The sequence below is a fragment of the Phacochoerus africanus genome, chromosome 6 (genome assembly GCF_016906955.1).
Source record: "Phacochoerus africanus isolate WHEZ1 chromosome 6, ROS_Pafr_v1, whole genome shotgun sequence".
Classification (NCBI taxonomy): domain Eukaryota; kingdom Metazoa; phylum Chordata; class Mammalia; order Artiodactyla; family Suidae; genus Phacochoerus; species Phacochoerus africanus.
Genome location: NC_062549.1, coordinates 79,685,065 through 79,704,364, shown reverse-complemented (window position 1 = coordinate 79,704,364; position 19,300 = coordinate 79,685,065). Strand labels below are relative to the sequence as shown.

Genomic DNA, 19,300 nt, shown 5'->3' with positions numbered 1-19,300 from the left:
GATTAAAAAACCCCAGCACCCCGACATGCAGCATAATCTTCATCTTTAGGTTAAAAGATGGAAATTGGAAATTTTGCTAGTTTTGCCCTAAGAAGTCATCTTGTCTCTTTACAATTTTTTGGCCTTGAGATGATAGAGGTGCACATGGACTTAGCTACACTTCTTCCCAAGATACTAACTTTATTAAAGCAAAACAAAACACACACCCCCCCCCCCACTTAAAAAGGGAGCCAATCCACAGCCAGATCTGAGTTCACACAGGACCCTTTGTAGATTCTTTGAAATGTTGGCAGGGACTTGGGGTGGCACTTACTCCCTGAGACCGAGGGAGATGGGCGCTGCCTCCTTCTGCTTCCTTGGCCCCTCTCAGGGTGGCTTTTGAAAATTAGTGACAGGTCTGCAAATCGTGTTGCTCTTTGTGAGAGAAACAAATGTAGCTTCTCAGCTCAGGCACCCACGTTGGAGATGAACGCCTGGAACCCCACATGGCAGTCTCCCCTTGTCTGTGGAACCTTGCCCAAACAGCATCTGTTCAAATGGTGCTTTCAACCACCTTCCCACTTTAATTAGGAGCACCAAGAGTCCATTAATTTTCATTTCTGCCTCTTGGGAGCCTCATAATTCCCTCTGCACAGACATTCCTGCGCCTGCCCCCCACCCCCACCCCCATCTTCCTGTACCACTTGGCTCCAGCCTGGCCTGATTTCTGAGAGAGAATCTTTGTTCCCACCAAAATGAAAAATAAAGAACCAAACAAAATGAAGCCTGGATGTATTCCAGAATATCATCTTTTCTATGTGACTGTTGCTTGAAATTTTAAAATATATTCTTATAACAACACTTTTCTCGAATGTTTGGTTCAAGGAAGACTTTAAGAAAGAGTGTTTCTGCAGCTTTCTCATCCTGAATCAGCCTGTTTTCAAGTATTTTCAGAATAGAACAGCAAGGACATTGGTTTTACTTCTGCATTTGAAGAATGGACCTGCACAGGGAACCAACTCTGAAGCAGCCTTTCTTTCCAAGATGCTCAGGTGAGTCAGGGATGAAAATTCTAAAACCTGCATCCAAGCTTCCATGTAAAACTTGGATCACATCCTGCTGTGTCATGGTTTTCTGGAGGCGTGGGAGGGAGAACATTCAGTCCCATTCCCTGTGTGTCCTGTGTGGTCACTAGTGGCTGTTTAGCCTTGAGATCATTTAAGGTGGGTGATTTTAAAGCAAACCTTCCATAAATTGTGTGTGTGTTCCTTGGCTGGGTTGTGAAGCAGTGACCAGGTCTCTGTCCTGATGGACTGACTGGGCGTGGCCGGGTCATCAGCTGAGCCGGCCATGCCGTCCACTGAGCTCTGCCTGTGATGCTGATGGACGCGCCCAGAGGGTTAGTGCGATGATGGCTGGGGTTGGGCTGGGCCATTCAGACGAGACACAGGCGCTAGTGGTTACGGGGTGGCCAGAGGGGCAGCGAGGAGATGCTGATCCGGTTCCTAGTGCCTCTTGTTGCCCGCTCCTCCAAATGGTGCACGACCCGTCTGCGTGTCGGCACCGAGATCTGTCGAGCATGTGGCCTGACCACCTGAAGGCTTTCTTTGGTTCTTGGCTCAACAGATGAAAGAACAAATGGTCAGGTAAGAGAAATGGGATATTTTACAGCAAAAACACCAGGGAAAGCCTGAGACTGATCTGTGGGGACTGTGCTTTCTCCCCACCCCAGACCACCCCACTGAGGGGCTTAAACCCACTCGTCCGTGCCGATTCCATTGCAGACTTAGGACTGTGCCTCGGCCTGGGAAGGCAGCGGACTTCTGCCGCAGCGCCACGTTTCCTGTTGTTTCTGCCAGCTTCACAGCAGAGAAGACCCTGGCTGTAGATTCTGTAGGAACAGGGCAATCCTGAATGAGAAGACAAGACTCGCTCTTGACAGTCATGTCCAAGTTCTATTTAGCAAGATAATCAGCTGAAAGCTAAGCTTTGTGTGGAGCCGGGGGTGGGGGTTCCCCTGAGCTCTGACTTCCTCAGCGTGTCAAGAATAGATGGTTCTGAGCTGAGGGTCCTGCCTGGGTATAGGAACGGTCACGGTGACGCAGCTGCCAGGAAATGAAGGATTTCCCCGGATGTGAGGCACCTGGAGGCCCCCGTCAGCACCGAGGCTTTGGGGCAGGAGGGACCCTAGGGCTCCCGTGGGGCGGCTGTGGGATCTTCTGTGTTGCCCACCCCTCACCTTGGACGTGGGCTGCTCTTGGTCCTTCTGCTGACTGCTGATTGTCACGGCAGTAGGTACAGAACAGCCTTCTTTCAAGTGGGGTTTCCTTCTGTTATCACTGGTGATGAAAATTGGACTGATTTCTGTATCGCAGTGCAGAATCTGATAGTGTTTTTATGTGGACATAACTGCTCTGTAAAATCTCATGCATTTTCTCTGCTGGAATTGCCAGATGAGAGGGTACGGAAACTTGTGGCCAACAGAGAGCTTCCCAGAACGTTGCTATTGGAGCTCAGCAAGCAGAGGGCAGTAACGTGGGCATCTGCTTTCCTTCTGTGGACGGAGCAAACCCACTTGTGCCTGTTTTTTTATTTCAGCGCTGCTCTCTGCCCATGGGATGGCTCAGGAAGTTCAGGCCCAAGGTCACACGGCACTCGGATCTAATACCGCATCTGAGAGCAGGTGCCCCTGGACCCCCTGTGCTCCTGGACGTGGGGACAGACCCCTGCTCACTCGTGGGGGTCAGCTCAGAGGGGTGTCAGGACGTACTCTGAGGGCACTGTTCTGGAACTTGCTTTCTTGGCGAGCGCCTGTCCTGCGTGTGCCCTTCTGCCTGACTTCTGGCCCAGCGAGGCATGTCCTGGATGAGGGAAGGGTTGGAGGCTGCCATCCCGCCATGGCCATGGACAAGGAGAGCATAGGGGGCTGACCCAGGGCTGCGTGTGTTTCCAGCTCCTCACCTGATGGCCTTGTCTTGTCTCACCCCCAGGCACTGCCAGGCAGGGGCTACGGTGTCTCCCAGCTGTCTGGCAAGGAAGGGGCTCCAGGACCCCCTCAGTCCCACCCCGCCCTGACAGTCCCAGCTCCCAGAAGGCCGTTTCTCCTTCCATGGAGTGAGGCATGTCGGCTGGACCCCCAGCAGGATGCTGACGTGGTCACACTTGACTCAACAAAACATCCTGGTACTATAAACGTTGGGCTGGTGGCTGGTAACTGGCTGTTACACCTCGGTTCTTCTGTGAACTTCTGTGTGAACGTGGCCTGTTGGTCACGGGCAGCAAAGGGCTTGGGAGGCGGAGGGTAGAGGCAGGAAGGGCCCTGTGAGGCCCGTCTCCCACGGAGGGCGTGACCGGCCCTCGTCCTTCCACTACCCCCCAGATGCTGCCCCCATAGCCTGTTTGCAGTTAGCTCAGATCCTGCAGAATTTTCCTCCTGTGTTTCAGCCATAGGCCATGAGGCAAAGGCCACGAGCTGCCCATCTGACCGTGGGTGTGAGGGCGGCCCTGGCTGCCATTTGCAGAGCAGAGAGGAGGCCTGGCTGGCCCTTAGGTTGCCTGAAGTTCCCCCGGCCCTGCCAGTCACCCACCTGCCTGCTGTGTGTCCGCCCTGCATCCTGTGGCCATGGCAGCATCAGGAGGGAGCAGCCCAAGGAAGACCCCTGGCGCCCCCAGGGTGTGGGTCCCCTCTGCCCGCCCTGCCAGTTCAGGATGAACCCTGAACTGGAGACTCGGGGCCGACCAGTGCCCCCACCCGTGGCAGCTCAGTGTCCCCGGCTCTCACCATCCCTCTGGGCTAAAGCCAGGGGCCCAGGTTGTGGGCAGGCCGGTTTCTGCCGTCATGGAGCTCGTGTCCTGCTGGGTGCACCCCATCAGGTCACAGGGACAGTGTGCGGAGGCAGCGCCCAGGGGGCACAGCTGGGAAGCAGCACGTCATTGCCCACGTGCCACCCCAGGGCCCTGAGGTCTCTGTGCGTGAAGGGAAGGTCTGAGGGGCCTCTTTGCCCTGCCTGCCCCCACCCCAAGGCTTCCCCGTGGGCACCACTTGGCCCCTGTGTGTGTGGGGCTCACAGCTAGCACCTTACCCGTCATTCATGATTCTGGGGTCAGTGCATGAGCTGCAGTGGCTGCAGCCACATGTGCCTGGGCGCCAAAGTGTGGAAGTGAGTGTGTACCTGGGAGCTGCCAGATGGGATGGCCCTGAGAATATGTGGCCGGGCTGCTCCACCTCCTGCCCATCCTGCAGAATCTCCTGCCATGCCCTGAGCCACGTGGAGAGGTGGCTGCCTGCCCAAGGTGACTTTTGCTCTGCTGGGGTCCATGTTCCTTCTAACGGCTCTGAGCAGATGCTCTTAACTCCCTCTGGGTGACAGAATCTAGTCATCACCTAAGAAAAATAGTTCCTAGCTTCCCTGTGGTTCAAAATTTTGAAAGGTATCAATTTCAAAATTTTAACTGGTTTCTTTGAAAAGACAAGTGGTTGAGGATGTGGACTTTGGATTCTGCTGCATTTGTAGCAAAAGAGTCCTATTATTTTAGAGTCATGATGGATACAGAGCATCCTTCTCCGCCCTGACCTGGGCATTCAGATGAGGTTGGTCCTCGTGGCTTCTCAAACCACCAGGTGTCTCCCAGGTTCATTCTCACCTCACAGGTGAGGGAACAGATGCAGTGAGGGGAAGTCAGTGTCCCAAAGCCACAGAGCAGAGCAGGTGGAGGTCAGCTGGTCCTGAGAGGCTTGGGGAGAGTCTGGAGACGCCTCCTGTGTGATGCCAGCTGAAATCTGTCTTTAGGATCTGTTTGGTGGGTTCAGGGTGTAGATGCTTCCAGGAGGCTTGTGTTTACCTGGCGTGAATGTCAGTCCCACTCCCGCGTTAAAGACAGGGTCATTTCTCCGCAGCTGTCCTAAAGGCACCCTGCTAAATAGGTGTAGACACACAGGGCTGTCTGTCTGCAGAGAGGATGTAAAGGTCAAAATACCCTTCCTGCCAGCTATTGGGCTGGTCAGCACGGTACCCCCTGTGTTTCAGGATGGCTCAGAGCCACTGCCTCTCTCCTGCTCACCCCTACCGAGCGCACCCTCTCCTCCTGGGGTGGGGGGCTTCCCCTGGGACCCCCTCGTGCCCTGGCAGCATCGTGCCCCCCTCCCCCCCGCCCCTCCTGGTGGAGCCCTGCCCCCGCCACCAGGCGCTTGGCCTCCCTGTCCCGGTGAGAACCACGAGGTGAGCCTGGGTTGGGGTGGGTGTTGGGCTCTCCAGTTGCTGTGCGGCCTCAGCTCTGCTGACTCTGTGCTTTCCCATCCGTCTGGGTGAGCCTGCACTGACATGAATTACCACGGGGCAGCTCTGGGTGGCCAGAGGCCAGGGCTTAGAAGGGACCCTCCTGTCCCCAAACCTGAGGTACCCTCCCATCCCCAAACCCAGAGACACACAGCAGAACCATCCTGTCCTCTCATGGCTCTGCAATCTGAGGGAGGCCGGTGGCTGCCAATTGAAGGGCACGTGTCCCTCCACGCTGCCCTTCGTGCTGGATGCTCCCTGCCCTGATTTCTGCTCAGAGGTGAAGGAGTGGCTTGGTAGTATTTGTCTGTAGAAATCAGCTCCTTTCCATCATGACACTTGGCCTCAGGAGAGCAAGTTCCCTTCACTTCTAAACAGGCCGAGAGCCGGTGTCTCGTGTGCGGAGCTGGTCGGGGGCTATGGTGAAGGACCGGCTCTGGAGGGGGTCAGGGGCTGCCCTCCTGTGATGCTGTTCACACGGTCTCCTGGCGGCTCATTTGGCCCGTGTCAGCACCGAGGGCTGGATGCGGCCCTAACGCTGAGAACATGAAAAAGGTCTTGGCCAGATTAGCTTCTCAAATCCCTCTTTCTGTGATCGAGGAGAGCTTTGCTTTAACAAGCACTCTTTCCTCACGGCTCTGCTTCTCATCTGGCCCAGCCGCCACGAAGTCAGGATGCTGTCGTGATAGGGGCAGTGGTTACCAAGATGGAAGTGATTACGCATCACGGTGCCAGCCCGGGGCCGGGGAGCATGAGGGCTGTCTGTGCCCACTGCCACGGCCTCCGCCCCAGTGCCCGTCTTCCCAGCTGGCCTTTGTCCCAAGCAGCCTGGGAGAGCCATTCTGCCTTGGTTGGGCGTGGCCTCAAAAGTTTGGATGAAGATCTCGGGACCAGCTGTTATCTGCTGTCTCTGGGGTCCCTTGGGAATGCTAGGAGGCCAGCCTTTTCTGGGACAGCTTTCAAGTGGGGGAACCTCAGCAGATGCTCCCAGGGAAGGCAGCTGCAGGAAATCTGGCAGGGACGGCTGCTTGCTCTGCTGAGTGCAGGAATGAGCCTGACCGTGGCCTCGGATGAGCTGGAAGGGAAGGAACTCAGGGAGGGCGGGAGGGACCCACTGTGTTACCACCAACCTCGGTGGAAACGCCACAGAGGAGGAGAACCGGGGCCACCAAAACTTCAGTAATCAAACGTTTTAGGAGAAATTTTAGCTTGACAAATTTAACCTTTTGAATAGTATTCTTTAAAAGCAATCAGCAGAGGTTTTCACCACGAAGTGACAAGCACTGTGAGACTTACTGGTCTCACTTTGTGAACCTGACCTGCCCCCAGAGATGTGATCTGGGCGACCGAAACCAAAACTAGGGACCAGGCTGCTGTTCTCCAGGCTCCGGGCCTCTCCCCGTGGTGAAGCCAGAGTGGCTGGGTTATGAGGTCGCAGGGGCATGGTGGAGGGGACCGCCAGGAGGCACCCTGTCACATCCACTGCACATCTGACTTGGGCACTGGTGCTGCCAAAGCTGGGCTGTGAAGTCTGGGCTAGAAGCAGCCCTGACAACCGGGAGGTGAATCTCGGAGCTCACAGGTGGCCAGCAAGGCAGGCTGAGGGGCAGGACACGGATGCAGGCTGGCCTTTCTGATAGAAGGATCGAGTCCGAGCAGAGCCAGGAGTCCCAGCCAGGGTCGTGGGGCACGTGCTTCCCGGCCTCTCTTCCCCTCCCGCGCTTTTGCAGCTTTGGGGACTCGGGTCTCCATTCTGAACTCCCGCCCTTGGCCCAGCCCTGGCGTTGACCCCCTCCCAGTCCCCTGCTCCCATGGGGCTCAGCAGCAGGTGGGGGGGTTGGGGCTGGACCTTGGCCCTGGAGCCTCGACCGGGTCTTGTGGCCTCTGCTCTCGGCTGCCACTCCACCAGCCCTTGGCTGTGCCAAGAGCAAGAGCAGCTGATGGCGGGGCTGGCTCCTATGGGAGGAGATGCTGCCGTTGGGCAAGGAGTCAGGGGACAGCACTGCCAGGCTTCTCTTAGAAGCGGATCTAACAGCCAAGGAGACTCCAACCGAAATCACAGGTACAGGGAACAGAAGTGGTGGTGGGAGGGGGCTGGGCTGGGCAGAACGGAAGGGAGTCAAAGGTGCAAACGTCCAGTTATAAATACTAAATCCTGGGGCGTAGCGTACCACATGGGGATGACAGGCTCTGCTCCTGAAACACGTCCTTAGCAGGTGCCAAGAGAGGAGATCCCAGATGGTAGCTGCATGATGGCGGATGGAGCTGTACCTACTGTGGGGTCGCTCGCTGTGTAGACAAGTGTGGACTCAGTGTGCTGTACACCAGACACCAATGTCATGTTCTATGTCAATCATACCTCAGGAGAAATTAAAAAATACAGTAAGCTGTGTTCAAAGGCCACAATTTTCTTTTTAAAGTATTTTTTACATTTTTAAAGTATCATTGATGTACAGCGTTCTGTCAATTTCTGCTGTACAACAGAATAACCCAGTCACACGTATATATACGTTCCTTTTCTTATATTATCTTCCATCATGATCTCTCCCAAGAGACTGGATATAGTTCCCTGCAAAGACCACAGTTTTCAATAGCATGCTAATTTTAAGCTTGAAAAACAAAACAAAAGCAAAGTAACACCAGTAACAGGCACAGCTCACACGGAGCGTTTGCTTCCTGTGTGGCAGGCACTGTTCTAACTATGTTCAACGTTGGGCAGTTTATTTCTCCCGACAATGTGAGGTGTGGCGTTGTCCCCCGTCCCACAGAGTAAACCGAGGGGCAGAGAGGGTTCCAGACCACACTGTGTAGAACCAAAGCAGTCCTCAGCCGAGCACCTGGCATGCTCGTGGGACGGTCTGGCCATAGAGAGGCCCCAGAACCTTCTGAGTCGTAGAATCAGTCATTTCTCCAGCAAACCCGGACCCTGGCCTGGACCCTGGAGACGGTCTTTAACACCGAGGTCTGGGGGTGACTGGGGTGCTTCTGTGTCCAACCCCTCGGCCCCCCATAGGCATCCCCTGAGTGACCAGCAGCATCCGCACGTTCAGGGTCCCCTCTTTTGGCCCCCAGCCCCCAACCCCCAGCCCCCTGCTGGTTCCCACTGGCTGCTGTTGAGTCCTAAGCTGAGCAGCTCCAGGCTACAGCAGCTCCAGAACAGCCAACCGAGACCCCACGGAAAGCAGTTCCCCCTGGAAGGTGCACGTGACTTCTTTTGCTTTTGGTCCCACAGACTTCCTTCATTTTTAAAGTTTCTTAGGCTAGCAGTGTTCCCCTCCAGTACCTGTACTGAAGTGTTTGAACTTCTAGTGGACAATCTGATGTAAGGTGAGTTTCATCTCAAAATATTTGGCTAGAGATCGATGAGTAACTGGATCCTTGAATAAAATTTGAGATCTGTTCGTTGCTACTTAAAAGAATCGATATGTTTCCGAGTCTGAGCAGTTGACATGAGCTGTTCTGGATCTTTGCTCACGGATTTCTGCCAGCAAGGTTTGGGCATGATTAAGCTGCGGCAACAATGTTACCTTTTTAAGGTCAGCAGTAGATAAGAGCCCCTGGAAGGACTGGAAGGAAGGGGGAAGCCCCACGGACCGGTTCCCGGTGTTCTGGGGATTTTATCGGTGCACGCACAGAGGCTCATGGAGTCACGGCATCCTCAGGGACGGTGGAATCCGGTTAAAGGAGTGAGTGGCGAGGTCTCTGTCTCAGGAAACGCGTGTCCGCCCAGCAGAGCCCTTCATGGGCTACAGTCTCTTAGGTTGGAAAAAATGCTCCAGGTGTTCTCTCCCTCTCCCTCTTTCCCCCATTTAAATGCACTAAGTTGGCCTCTGAAAACAGAAGAGCGGCGGCCTGTAAGTCTGCGGGGAGACCAGGTCCCAACTCGCCACACGTCAATACCTCCGACCAGCTCCGGGCGCTATTGTCACACTGGCACGCCCCTTCTGAACGGCCTCCTGAAAGACCTTCTCCCGGCCACCTGCACAGACAGCCGGTGTGGGTCAGGTCTGGTCCTCTTTCCTCGTGGGCTCTGAGCCGTGAGGAGGCCAGGGCGCTGGGAGGCGGGCATGCGGTGCCCTCTGCAGCCGCCTTGCCAGCCTGTGCTCCTCTCCAGCTCAGGACCTGGGTCGGGGCGCCCTCCTCCTCCCACGCTGAGTCCAGCAAACTCCTATGCTGGTTTGAGTTGGGTCTCTGTCTCCGTGGAGCACAGGGACAGGGTATCGAGCACACAGTGGGGCAGTCCAAATGGACGTATCAGGTTTGCAAACTTGGGCCATTTCCTTGACTCTGAGACTCAGTTTCCTCCTCTTTAAAGAGGGCAAAATCTCAGAGCTGGCCTCACAGGTTTCCTGTTGGGTTAACTGTGCTGATGCTGGTGAGTCACCTGGTGTGGGATCTGGCCCGTGAGTGTTCAGGGACACTGCTGTGAAGGTGGCGGTGACTGTGGTGCTCTGATCACGCTCAGGGCAGCTTCTAGGGCCTCTGAAGGCCCAGGATTTCATGGTCTCAGAAGTCAAGTGTTCAAGAGGCAGGCACTTCTGTAACTTTCTGTCCCCAAGTCCCCTCCGTGTCTCAGCCAACGTCCACAGCGTGTAGGTCTGGAAGTTCACCCACATCTTGGGTTGAGAGTCAGATGTTTAAGGTTTTAATCTTTACAGTTTTTACAATGATTTTTTATGGAAACTCCAGAGGAAGAGTTTTTAGTTTTTCATGAGGACCACCTTCCTAAGACAGTGTTAATGTGTCGTAAATGAGGGCCGGTGCAGCCTCTGCAATGAGGGTTGTAAGTGCACCTCTGTGCATACCAGCGGGCCGTGAAGCCAGGCTTTCTCGCTCACAGCACCAGATCACAGAAAGGCAGTCCTTCCTGCTGTGGGGGGCTGATGGATGGTCCCCCCCACCCCTGGGTGAGGGCTCGGGTAGCAGTGCAGGCTGGCGCCCCTTCCATTTCCAAACACCCAGCATCAGACACTATTGCCTTGAAGCAGAGGAAGCCCCGAAGCTGTGGGCCAGTTGCTGTCAAACGTGCCTTTGAGGGGAGGAACTATTTGTCCCTGCGGATTCGGACCTGAAAGAAAACTTCAGAAGCCACAGAGCTAAAGAGGAGCAGCAGCCTTTCCCAAGCTGCTGAACGGCCTCTTTGTCTTAAGTCAGTTGCCTTGATAAAGCTAAGCAGGAATTCAGACTTCTCAAGATTTCACGTTTTATCTTTGGGGTGATTGGGAAACTTCTGGAGTGTGCACTCTTTGAAGGCTCCCCAAAGCCTCTCCTCGCTTATCTCCCTGGGAAATGTCAGCTGGATTTCTCCGGGCTCTGGGATCCTTCACTGTCCGCCGGGCACTGGGGAGTGTCCAGTACTGCAGGCTCTGTGGCTCTGTTTTAATCCCACAAGGCCAGGGGCCCAGCTCCGAGGGGCCGTGGAGGCCTCTGCGTGGCTCTGTGCCGACGCTGGATCTGGACCTGGAATAATGCTGGCAGTTGCCCTGTGACCTCCTCATTCCTCGGCCCCGGGGGTCCCTCCTGCAGGGCTGGCCACTCCCCTTGGCCAAGGCGTTAGGAACTAGTCCTGTGGGTAGAAGCAAAGGGAGACGTAAAGGAAGCACACACAAGGGAGTTGAAATGCGGGCAAAGTGTAAAGGCTCTTCTCAGACATGAAGGAGGTAAAGGCACCATTTCTCCGCCATGACACAGGCTCCGGGGTCCCTTCCCCTCCAGGACCCATCATGCGTCCTCTCCCCTGGGGACGGCATGCAGGGTCCCCAGGTCGCTGCAGCCAAGCGCAGCTCTGGGTACGGGAATGGCACTCACCTTCCTCCTGTGGTCACCTCATGCTGAATTAACTCACTTCATTAGATTCTGTTTTCTGCTTTAAAAAAAAAAAAAAAAACCTCTTGGGACAGGAATTACATTGGCTAATGCTCTGAATCCATTTAAACTTCATAAAGAAAATCTAGAACTAAAGCGAGAATAAATTATAGAATTTGAAAGTTCTTAGGATAGGACTGTAGAGCGAATGGGGTGTTTCCTAGGAGTAGCAGCCCTGGTTTCTGAGATGGGAACCAACTTGGGACAGAGTGAAGGACAGCAGTTCTGCATGAGTCAGTCCAGTGCTCCTTGCACAAGAAACTCGATGACTAAGCCTTGACTTTAGCGAAAAGCCCTGAAAGCATGAGTTGGGGACCCCTAAACTGGAGGTTCCAGGTGGAGAGGGGAGGGCTGGCTGCTGAGAGATCTAGACTGGGTTCCTCCCTGGCTTTCTTTGCTTTTTTCCTCCCCAGACCAGATCACTTTTGCACACTTAGTTGATTCGTGGTTACCAATGTTTGAAAAACATGTTTTCATTTTACAGAATGCTTCTACATATATAATCCACCCAATCCTTATGAGAATTCTATAACATAGGTAGCTTTTATCTTATTCTACAGATTAAAAGCCAGATTCAGAGAAAAGCTCAGGCCAAGAGCCCAGGACCTGGACCAAGGTGTATTCCAGCACTTCGATCTCTGGGCCGCATGGGTGACTCTGTCTCCAAAACCTGTTTCCTCATCTGTAGGGAGGGAATTACGATTGCACTGTCGTCCTGGGCGACCTGCAGGCAGCACACGGGAGATGCACGTGGCCCTGGTCATGCAGTCGCCTGGTGTCCTTGTTGACACCGTGTCACGGTCCTTCCGGAAGGGTGGCTCCACATGGAAGGCTGTGCTGCTTCGTGGAGCCCAACCCGGGCACGCCCCCCCCCCCCGACCCCCATCGCCTCTGGGACCTCCTCTGAGAAAGGGCAAGACCATGATGTGCCACCCGGAGTCTTCTGCTGCCACAGGTAGGGCTTGGAGCACAGAAGGGGGTTTAGGACTCAGGGTCCCCCCATGGGCTTGCCCACTGTCCCTCCACCCACCTGGGCACCCTCAACCCCGGCCTGACCTCTCCTCATCAGGGAACTCCTGGCAGCGTCCCTGTCCTTGGCCTGAGGGCCCTGCTTGGGCGGGGGCAGGGACCACCTCCTGGACTTTCCGTGGAAATGATTCTATTTCCGTCTGGACGGTGACAAGGACACCTTTGGGCTTAACGATCCTACTTCCTTTGGGTCCTGCTTTCAAATGGGCTGGATTCCAGCTGACATCAGGGAGGAAGCTGGGGAAACAGAGAGCACGTGTGGACACAGTGTCACCTGTCTGTCCCCAGGGGCCCTGCCGTTCCAAGCTGGCAATCCTAGAAGTAAAGCACCCCCCCCCCCATCCCAAGGAGACAAAGAGAAGGAAGCAGTTTCTGGAGTCCTTGTGTGGACACTCGAGGCTCCTCCCGTTGCTCTGGTCCCCTGGCCAGGCCTCCTCCCAGCAGGGTGGAGGCCTCTGGGTGGGGCCTTTGCACACGTGGCTCGCTTCCTTCCATGCAAGGGGTGAGCACAGTGGTCCCAGACCCACGGCATAGAAGCCCCGAGGGGCTGTGACCTTCCCAATGCCCCAGGGGAAGGGAGGCTGCGGCCGGCCTTGCTCCCCCCACATGGCTCCAGCCCTGCCACCGAGGGCGGATGCCCGTGGTCGTTATTCAGAAGAGATCAGAATCCCTCAAACACAAGCCATGTCCCTGTGTTCAAAGTGGTTTGAAAACGGTACAGATTTTGAAGATTAAATTTTCATGAACTTTAAAATTCACGCTGCTGCCTATGTGGCGTCTGCCGCAGCTGGGAGTTGAGAGAAGATTGGACCTTGGATGTTTGAGGGTCACTTGTGCCCCAGGCAGCTGCCCTGGAGGCGGAGGGAAAAAGGCTTCCAGGCCTCCCATCTGTCCCTGCTGTCTGTCTGTCCAGCCCCCCAAGCCTCCGTGCTCGGGATGGGCAGTTCTGTGTGTCCAGCTCTCACGCTGCCTGGGCCTTGTCCTGGAAGGAGGGCGCTCGGAGGCCGTGACCCAGGTGAGGCCGATGGGGGAGGTGCAGGGGACATGTCCAGGCCCAGTGACAACGTGCAGGGGTTGGGGAGAGTTTGGCCAGGATGGAACGTGGGGTCAGCGGGTGGTCAGTGGTGGGGGCACCTGGGAGGGGTGTGGAGGCCCTGGAACTGCGGGCATATTTCAGGCCAAGTGTCCCCTCCTGACAACGGGGTCCCCGTCCTGAGGTGAGTGAGGGGTCTTGTCCCTGAGGGGGGCCATGGGAAACATGAGTCCACAGAGTTGCCTGGGCCATGGCCTCTGGGGACACTGGGCCCACCTCTCCGGGGACTGAGGGAGAAGGTGTGGGACCAGGCCCCACTAACCCCGCACAAACCCTGCCAGTTCTGTTGACAGCAGGCATTGCATCTCACTCGAGTGCTTCTGCTCGAGTGTGTGTGTGTGTGTGTGCATGTGCAGGGCCGTGTGGACTAGGCCACGCCACACGGACAAGGGGAAAGTTGCTAAGCCATGGGGATTCCTTAGTCCCCCACCGGGGGAAGGGCTCACCTGGGCACTTGCATCCCTCTGCTTGGCGGGATGGAGGATCCAGAGTTTGTGCTCTCTGGGCGCTGACAGGCCTGGGGCGGCCGCGAGCTCGCCTTGCTGGCAGGCCGTTGTTCCTCCCGTCAGCGTCGGCAGGTCCAGCGCACGTGTGGTTCTGGAAGCCTGATCTTCCTGTGGAAACAGCCGGACATGCGGTGCTCATTTACACAAAGAATCCGCACAAAGGCCCGGAAGAGCTGGCTTTAGTTTTGCACTTGAATTGCTTTTCTTCTGTTGCAGCCTGTGTGCCTGCATGCAGCCTGTGTGCAATCTGTGTGCAGCCTGTGTGCTGGAGCAGCGGCTGGTGATTAGAAGGTGATTTCATGTTCACGGTGCCCTCTGTCTGGTGTGGCGGTGATGGAGACGGTTCACAGGAGGAGGTGGTGGCTCTCAGGATGTGGGTCAGGAGGGCCCCTCGGGCTGTGGTCCCAGGAAGCAGCATTGCTGACCCCCTCTAAGTTCATTTCCCTCTCTTTTCAATCTTCCCTAGTCCTGGCTATTTTCTGGGGTCAACAGCAGATCCAAGATCATCTCAGCAACTCTCTGCCTGAAAACAAGCTCTGGGAGGGCACCGCCCAGGTCACCTCCGGCTTCTGGAGCAACGGTGCTGGAAGGGCTCAACCCCCGGACCCAGGCTTCGGGATCCATTAAAACGTGAAGTCACCTGCGCCCTGAGCAGGCACTGTCGGAGGAGAGTGCCTTGGCCATGGCCCCCAGCAGACACCCCGCCAGGCTCTTCCAGCTCCGCTCATGAGGATGAGCACTGGCAGGGAACCAGGATGGCTCTGGGCTGGAATTGAGGGGCCTTGATGTGAAATCCCAGGGATGGATCCGGGAGGGGAGAGTCGCTTTCCTGTGGCCCGAGTCTGTCTTGTGACAGTGGCTCAGCTGAGTGTGCAGGACCCGCTCCCTCCCTCCCAGTGCCTGGAGTGGGTGGGGGCGTGGGGTGTCACCTGCTTCTTGGGTCCTCACCCTGCACAGGACCTGGAGCATGTGTCTATCTCTTTAGGGAAAGTTCAAAGCCAAACAGAGTTGTTTCCTCTGCTGCCCGCGTGCACTCTCTGGGGACCTAATCACAGCGCCCCTGCCCCAAGCGTCCACCATCATTCCTCAAACACTCTTTCCGGCTCCAGCTTTCTACCTGCTCCACAGTCTGAATCTTGGCGATTTGGAGTTTGCAACGAAGGTGAGGAGATGGGAGGCCTGTGTGCAGGCATGTGCGTGCATGTGTGTGTGTGTACACTGCGTGTGCGTGCATGCACGTGTGTGTGCCTGCCCACATACCACCTTCCACACAGCTCTGGAAACCAGGTTAGAAAAGGTTTTCTTTGAATGTCTGGAGGGTGGGGACAGGAGGACGAAAGACCAGCTTCCACACCAGCTGTGGCAGGAGTGGCCCTTGGGTCAGGCTCGTGGGACCAGGCCTCCCTGAGCAGGGGACACTCATGCCCAAGGGGAGAGCAGGGCCCTTCACTCCCGCCATTAGCTCTCCAGGTGCGGCCGCCACCTGCTGGCTTCTGAAAGGTCAGACGCGGGTGGGGACATGCCAATGTCCAGTGAGCGGCTGGAGGCAGATTCCCAGGGGCTCCTCTGCTCCCGCCTGGTTACCTGGCTCTGTGGGTGTGATATGTTCTCCAGATTCTGCAGACTCCCTGGCCGAGTGCGGGAAGACACCCTTCCCGAGGCAGCCACGCGGTTTCTGAACCTTGGGGACAGGCGAGCACAAGTTCAGTCCCCCAAGACTTGGTCCCCAGCCTCCCCAGGGCAGGAAAGCACCTTCCTGCTAGGGGTGGGAGCTGCTGTCCATGCCCTCCTGAGCTGCGTACTCTCGGCTCTCTGGGGACACCACATGGTGGTGCAGGGTGGCCTCATGCAGTGACCAGGGTGGAGCTGGCCTGCGGGTTCCATCTCCCGGGGGCTCTGCCGGGGCCCATCACAGCCCTTTCCAGGCCCCGAGTCCTTCTAGACCAGAGGCAGGGGTGTCGCACATGTGTGGCTATTTGCCTCCAAGTCACTCAACACCGAGTCAAACCAACACTAAGGGTCCTGGACACATGGGCTGCATTTCAACTAGCGGGTGCCATGCAGGACAGCACAGGGCCCAGCCCCCAGATGCTCAGAGAGGCCAAAGGCCCCTGCCACGTGGGTCAGAGCCTACGCCCAAGGTTGCCGTGACATGGGCTGCCCGGCTAGGGCCCCCATGGGGCTGGACCCCCCTCCTTTGTGCAAAGGACAGACTGTACCTCTGAACCTCTTTTATCTTCTCCACTGAGCACCTGCGAGATAACCCGAGCCGAGCAGATGTTTGCAAAGTGGGGAAAGTGAAGACAAGGAAATTTTGTGCAGGGGGTGGAGCTGCAGAGGCAGGGAAGGTGGGCCCCAGCCTCCCCCGACCTGCGAGACCAGTGTGGACAAAAGGCTGGGTGGGGTGTGGCTGATAAAAGTTTGAGGGCAGAGGCAGGTCCTGCCTCACCTGGGGGCACCTCAGGACAGACGTCCCCTGGAACCCCCTGGACTCATCTTCCTACGAGAAGTACTTAGGGAACTTTCCCCCAGTCATAATTAGTGAAGGCCCTTCCCAGTCTACGCTGGGGACACATGGAGCTTGTGGTACATCTTAGGAGGGAGGAGGCGCAGGGAGAAAACAGAAATGCCTTAAATCCAGGGTTCAGTGACCGTCAGCCAACTGGGCCCGATGCTGTGGTCTAACTGCCTTGAGTTCTTAACAGACATACTTTTGAGATATAAGTGATTTGGGAGCAGGGGATCCAAATCCTTCATCTGAAGAGAGTCTTGTAATTTCCTTCAAATGGATACAACCAGCTGTACGTGAAGGTATTTTAGTTCCTGGGAGAGTCTGGGTCCTGGTTTTGGTTTACACAACATGAAAAAGAAGTCTAGTGTTTAAATACCATGTCTCTGAAATCAACAGGAAACTTTAACAGGAAACTTAACTTTCCCTGAGACGTATTCACAGGGAGTACATCGGTGGGGGTGTGTGGAAATATATATATTTATGTATCTTTAGATATATTTATTGTCTCTCTGTTTTTCTCCTGTGATCGTTCATCCATTATTGCACGAGGAACATAAATGAACTGTTTGACGGACCCCAGACCCCGAAGGAACTGCACTGGATGCTGAGTAAGCCCAGGAGTTCAGGCAGCATCCCCCCTGCTGTAGGTCTTTGTGTCAGAAGCTTACCTGGAAAAGAGCAATTCTCAGAATTTGGTAAATCCGAAGAATCGCAAAGGCACACAGCCCAGCTGCAGTCTCACTCAATCAGAAACCCAGACTGGGACCTGTCTTTTTTTCCGGTTTCCAGAAGATTCTGGTCACTAGTGGATTTTAGGAACCACTGCTGTCTGTGGTCAGGTGACTGATTTCTGGGATTTGAAAAGACCTCACGCTCCACTGTCTTCCTATCTTCTACATAAGCACCCCTGCCAGCCAAGTCCCTGAGTGTGGTGACACCCTCGGGGGCGGGGTCAGGGGAAGGGTCTGGGGGTCGGGGGGAGGGTCCGTGGGCCGAGCGAGGAGAGATGGAGGCAGAGGGGCCTGTGCCTACGTGGACACCATACCTGACCATACTATAGAGCCAGTGCTGCCCCTGGTCCAGCTGGGTTTTGTGGCCCTGCAGACAACACAGAAGCACCTCCCCCCAGCACTGGCCTCACATGTCACAGCTTGGTCCCCAGTGAGCCCAGGGATCCTGAGGCTGGAGGGTCACCGTGTGGGATGGTGCCCTTCCCTTCTCGACTGGAACCTTGGGTTCCATTTGGGTGCACAGGGCTGGACGGGGGGTTTCCTTTAACCAGAGAAGTGCCAAGGATGGACATGTGTCTCTCTCACTCTGGGGGGAGAGGGCGACCACTGAGTGGGCCTGTGTTTTGGGGGGTTTTTTGCTTTTTTTTTTTTTTTTGGTCTTTTTAGGGCCACACCCAGGGGATATGGATATTTCCAGGCTGGGGGTGGAATCGGAGCTATAGCTGCTGCCCTACACTACGGCCACAGCAACGCAGGATCCTTAACCCACTGAGCGAGGCCAGGGATCAAACCTGCGTCCTCATGGTTCCTAGTTGGATTCGTTTCTGCTGAGCCACGATGGGAACTTCCAGTGGGCCTGTGTTAAGAGGGCAGGTGGTCAGCACCCCTGGGCTCAAGCTCCCATGTTGTAGGAGTCGGGGTGGGGTTGATATTTTCCACCATAAACAGAGGAACACGTATTTATGTTTTGAAGGCAAACTGAAGAAGGAGGCTTCAGGTATATTTGAAAGGAAACCACGATCTACTCTTAATGCTCAGAGGCGGCTGGAACTGTCAGCATTATCCTACCACCCAGGGCATGATGACATGGTCACACTCCTCCTCCTGGGCTCCTGAATCCACGGGTGACACACAAGACAGGCAGGTGTCCACCTTGTGCTCCAGGCCACTCCCTCACCCTGGACAGAAGCCACATGCAAGGGGCTGGGGTCCCACCTGTCCCGCCTACGCTGGCTTGAGCCCAGATGAGAGGTGACTGTGTCTCCTGGGTGGACAGTCCAGGGCAGCTGTGCTGTTTTGCGTCCCTGCTCTGGGAAGCCAGGGCCCCCGTGACTGTGTAAGGTCTCCGGGTGGTTTAGGCACTCAGTTCCAGCAGAGTGGCAGCAGAGCTAGTGGAGGGTCTGGAAGGCTCTGTGGCTATGGGGCTGGGGAAGGAAAGCTGGCTGTCACCCCCAGTCCCTCCCAGAAGCCGGTTGCAGTGAGGTGCACGGTGCTTGGCCCCAGAGGGGCATTGGAGCCTGGACGCCAACTGGCCTGCGTGTCCCTGCCACCTGGCTGCGAGCTCAGGTCCCAGGTTTTGGGAAGACGCCCCCAGGCTCTGTTCAGACCTGCAAGGCCCTGGGCACATGCCAGATGGACCAAGGGCAGGCTCAGCCCAACCTGGAGACGCTTCGTGCCATGGACAGGATGCCTGGGCCTCAGGCTTTCATCCTTTTCCATGGTCAGGGCCTAGATTTCTGAGGTCATGTTGGCGACAGCCTCACAGGGCTGCCCGGATGCCTGGTGGGATGGCTGACCCGAGGGCGAGCTGCCTCCGGTCATTCCTCAGCCTGTGTTTGGCTGTTGTCCCCTTTCCTGCGCCTGCGCTCTGTGACTCAGGGTCAGTGGTCAACTTAATGACTCGGACTCGCCTTGAACTTGGGGCCAGAGAGCCTGGTCCTGAGGGCAGTGCTGTGACCCTGAGGAGCCGTTAAGAGGCCTGAACTGAAGTTTGTGTGTAACCTTGCACGTTACCTTCAAAATGAGGGCTCCGGGGTGAAGGGAGCAGTGGGTCCCTGGTGGTCGTGGCTGCCCTGACTGGACTCGCGGTCCTGCGTTATCTAAAGAGCATCGTGTCTGCTAGGAGGCTCTTGCTGATGGTCAAACAGAAATGCTTAAGCAAAGAGATGCTTAATAATATTAACCAGTTGATCAATATTAATTAAGAATATTGATAATAAATAAATACTAAGTAATAATTGATGATGCATACAAATTAATTGATATTGGTGATAACTCTCTAAGCTCTGTTTTTTTTTTTGAAAATATTC

General features: G+C 55.7%; 1 long non-coding RNA gene across 3 annotated transcripts; it reads left to right on the top strand.

Moving 5' to 3' along the window:
* Positions 1-854: 854 nt before the first annotated feature.
* LOC125129336 (uncharacterized) lies at positions 855-19,228 on the top strand. 3 transcript variants are annotated; one of them, XR_007135459.1, is made up of 6 exons: positions 855-1,031; positions 11,809-12,075; positions 13,965-14,039; positions 14,215-14,328; positions 14,734-17,099; positions 17,965-19,228. It is a non-coding gene; the product is annotated as an uncharacterized LOC125129336 (long non-coding RNA). The 3 variants fall into 3 exon arrangements; XR_007135458.1 differs by having other exon boundaries at positions 14,215-16,868; XR_007135457.1 differs by having other exon boundaries at positions 14,215-17,099.
* Positions 19,229-19,300: the final 72 nt, after the last annotated feature.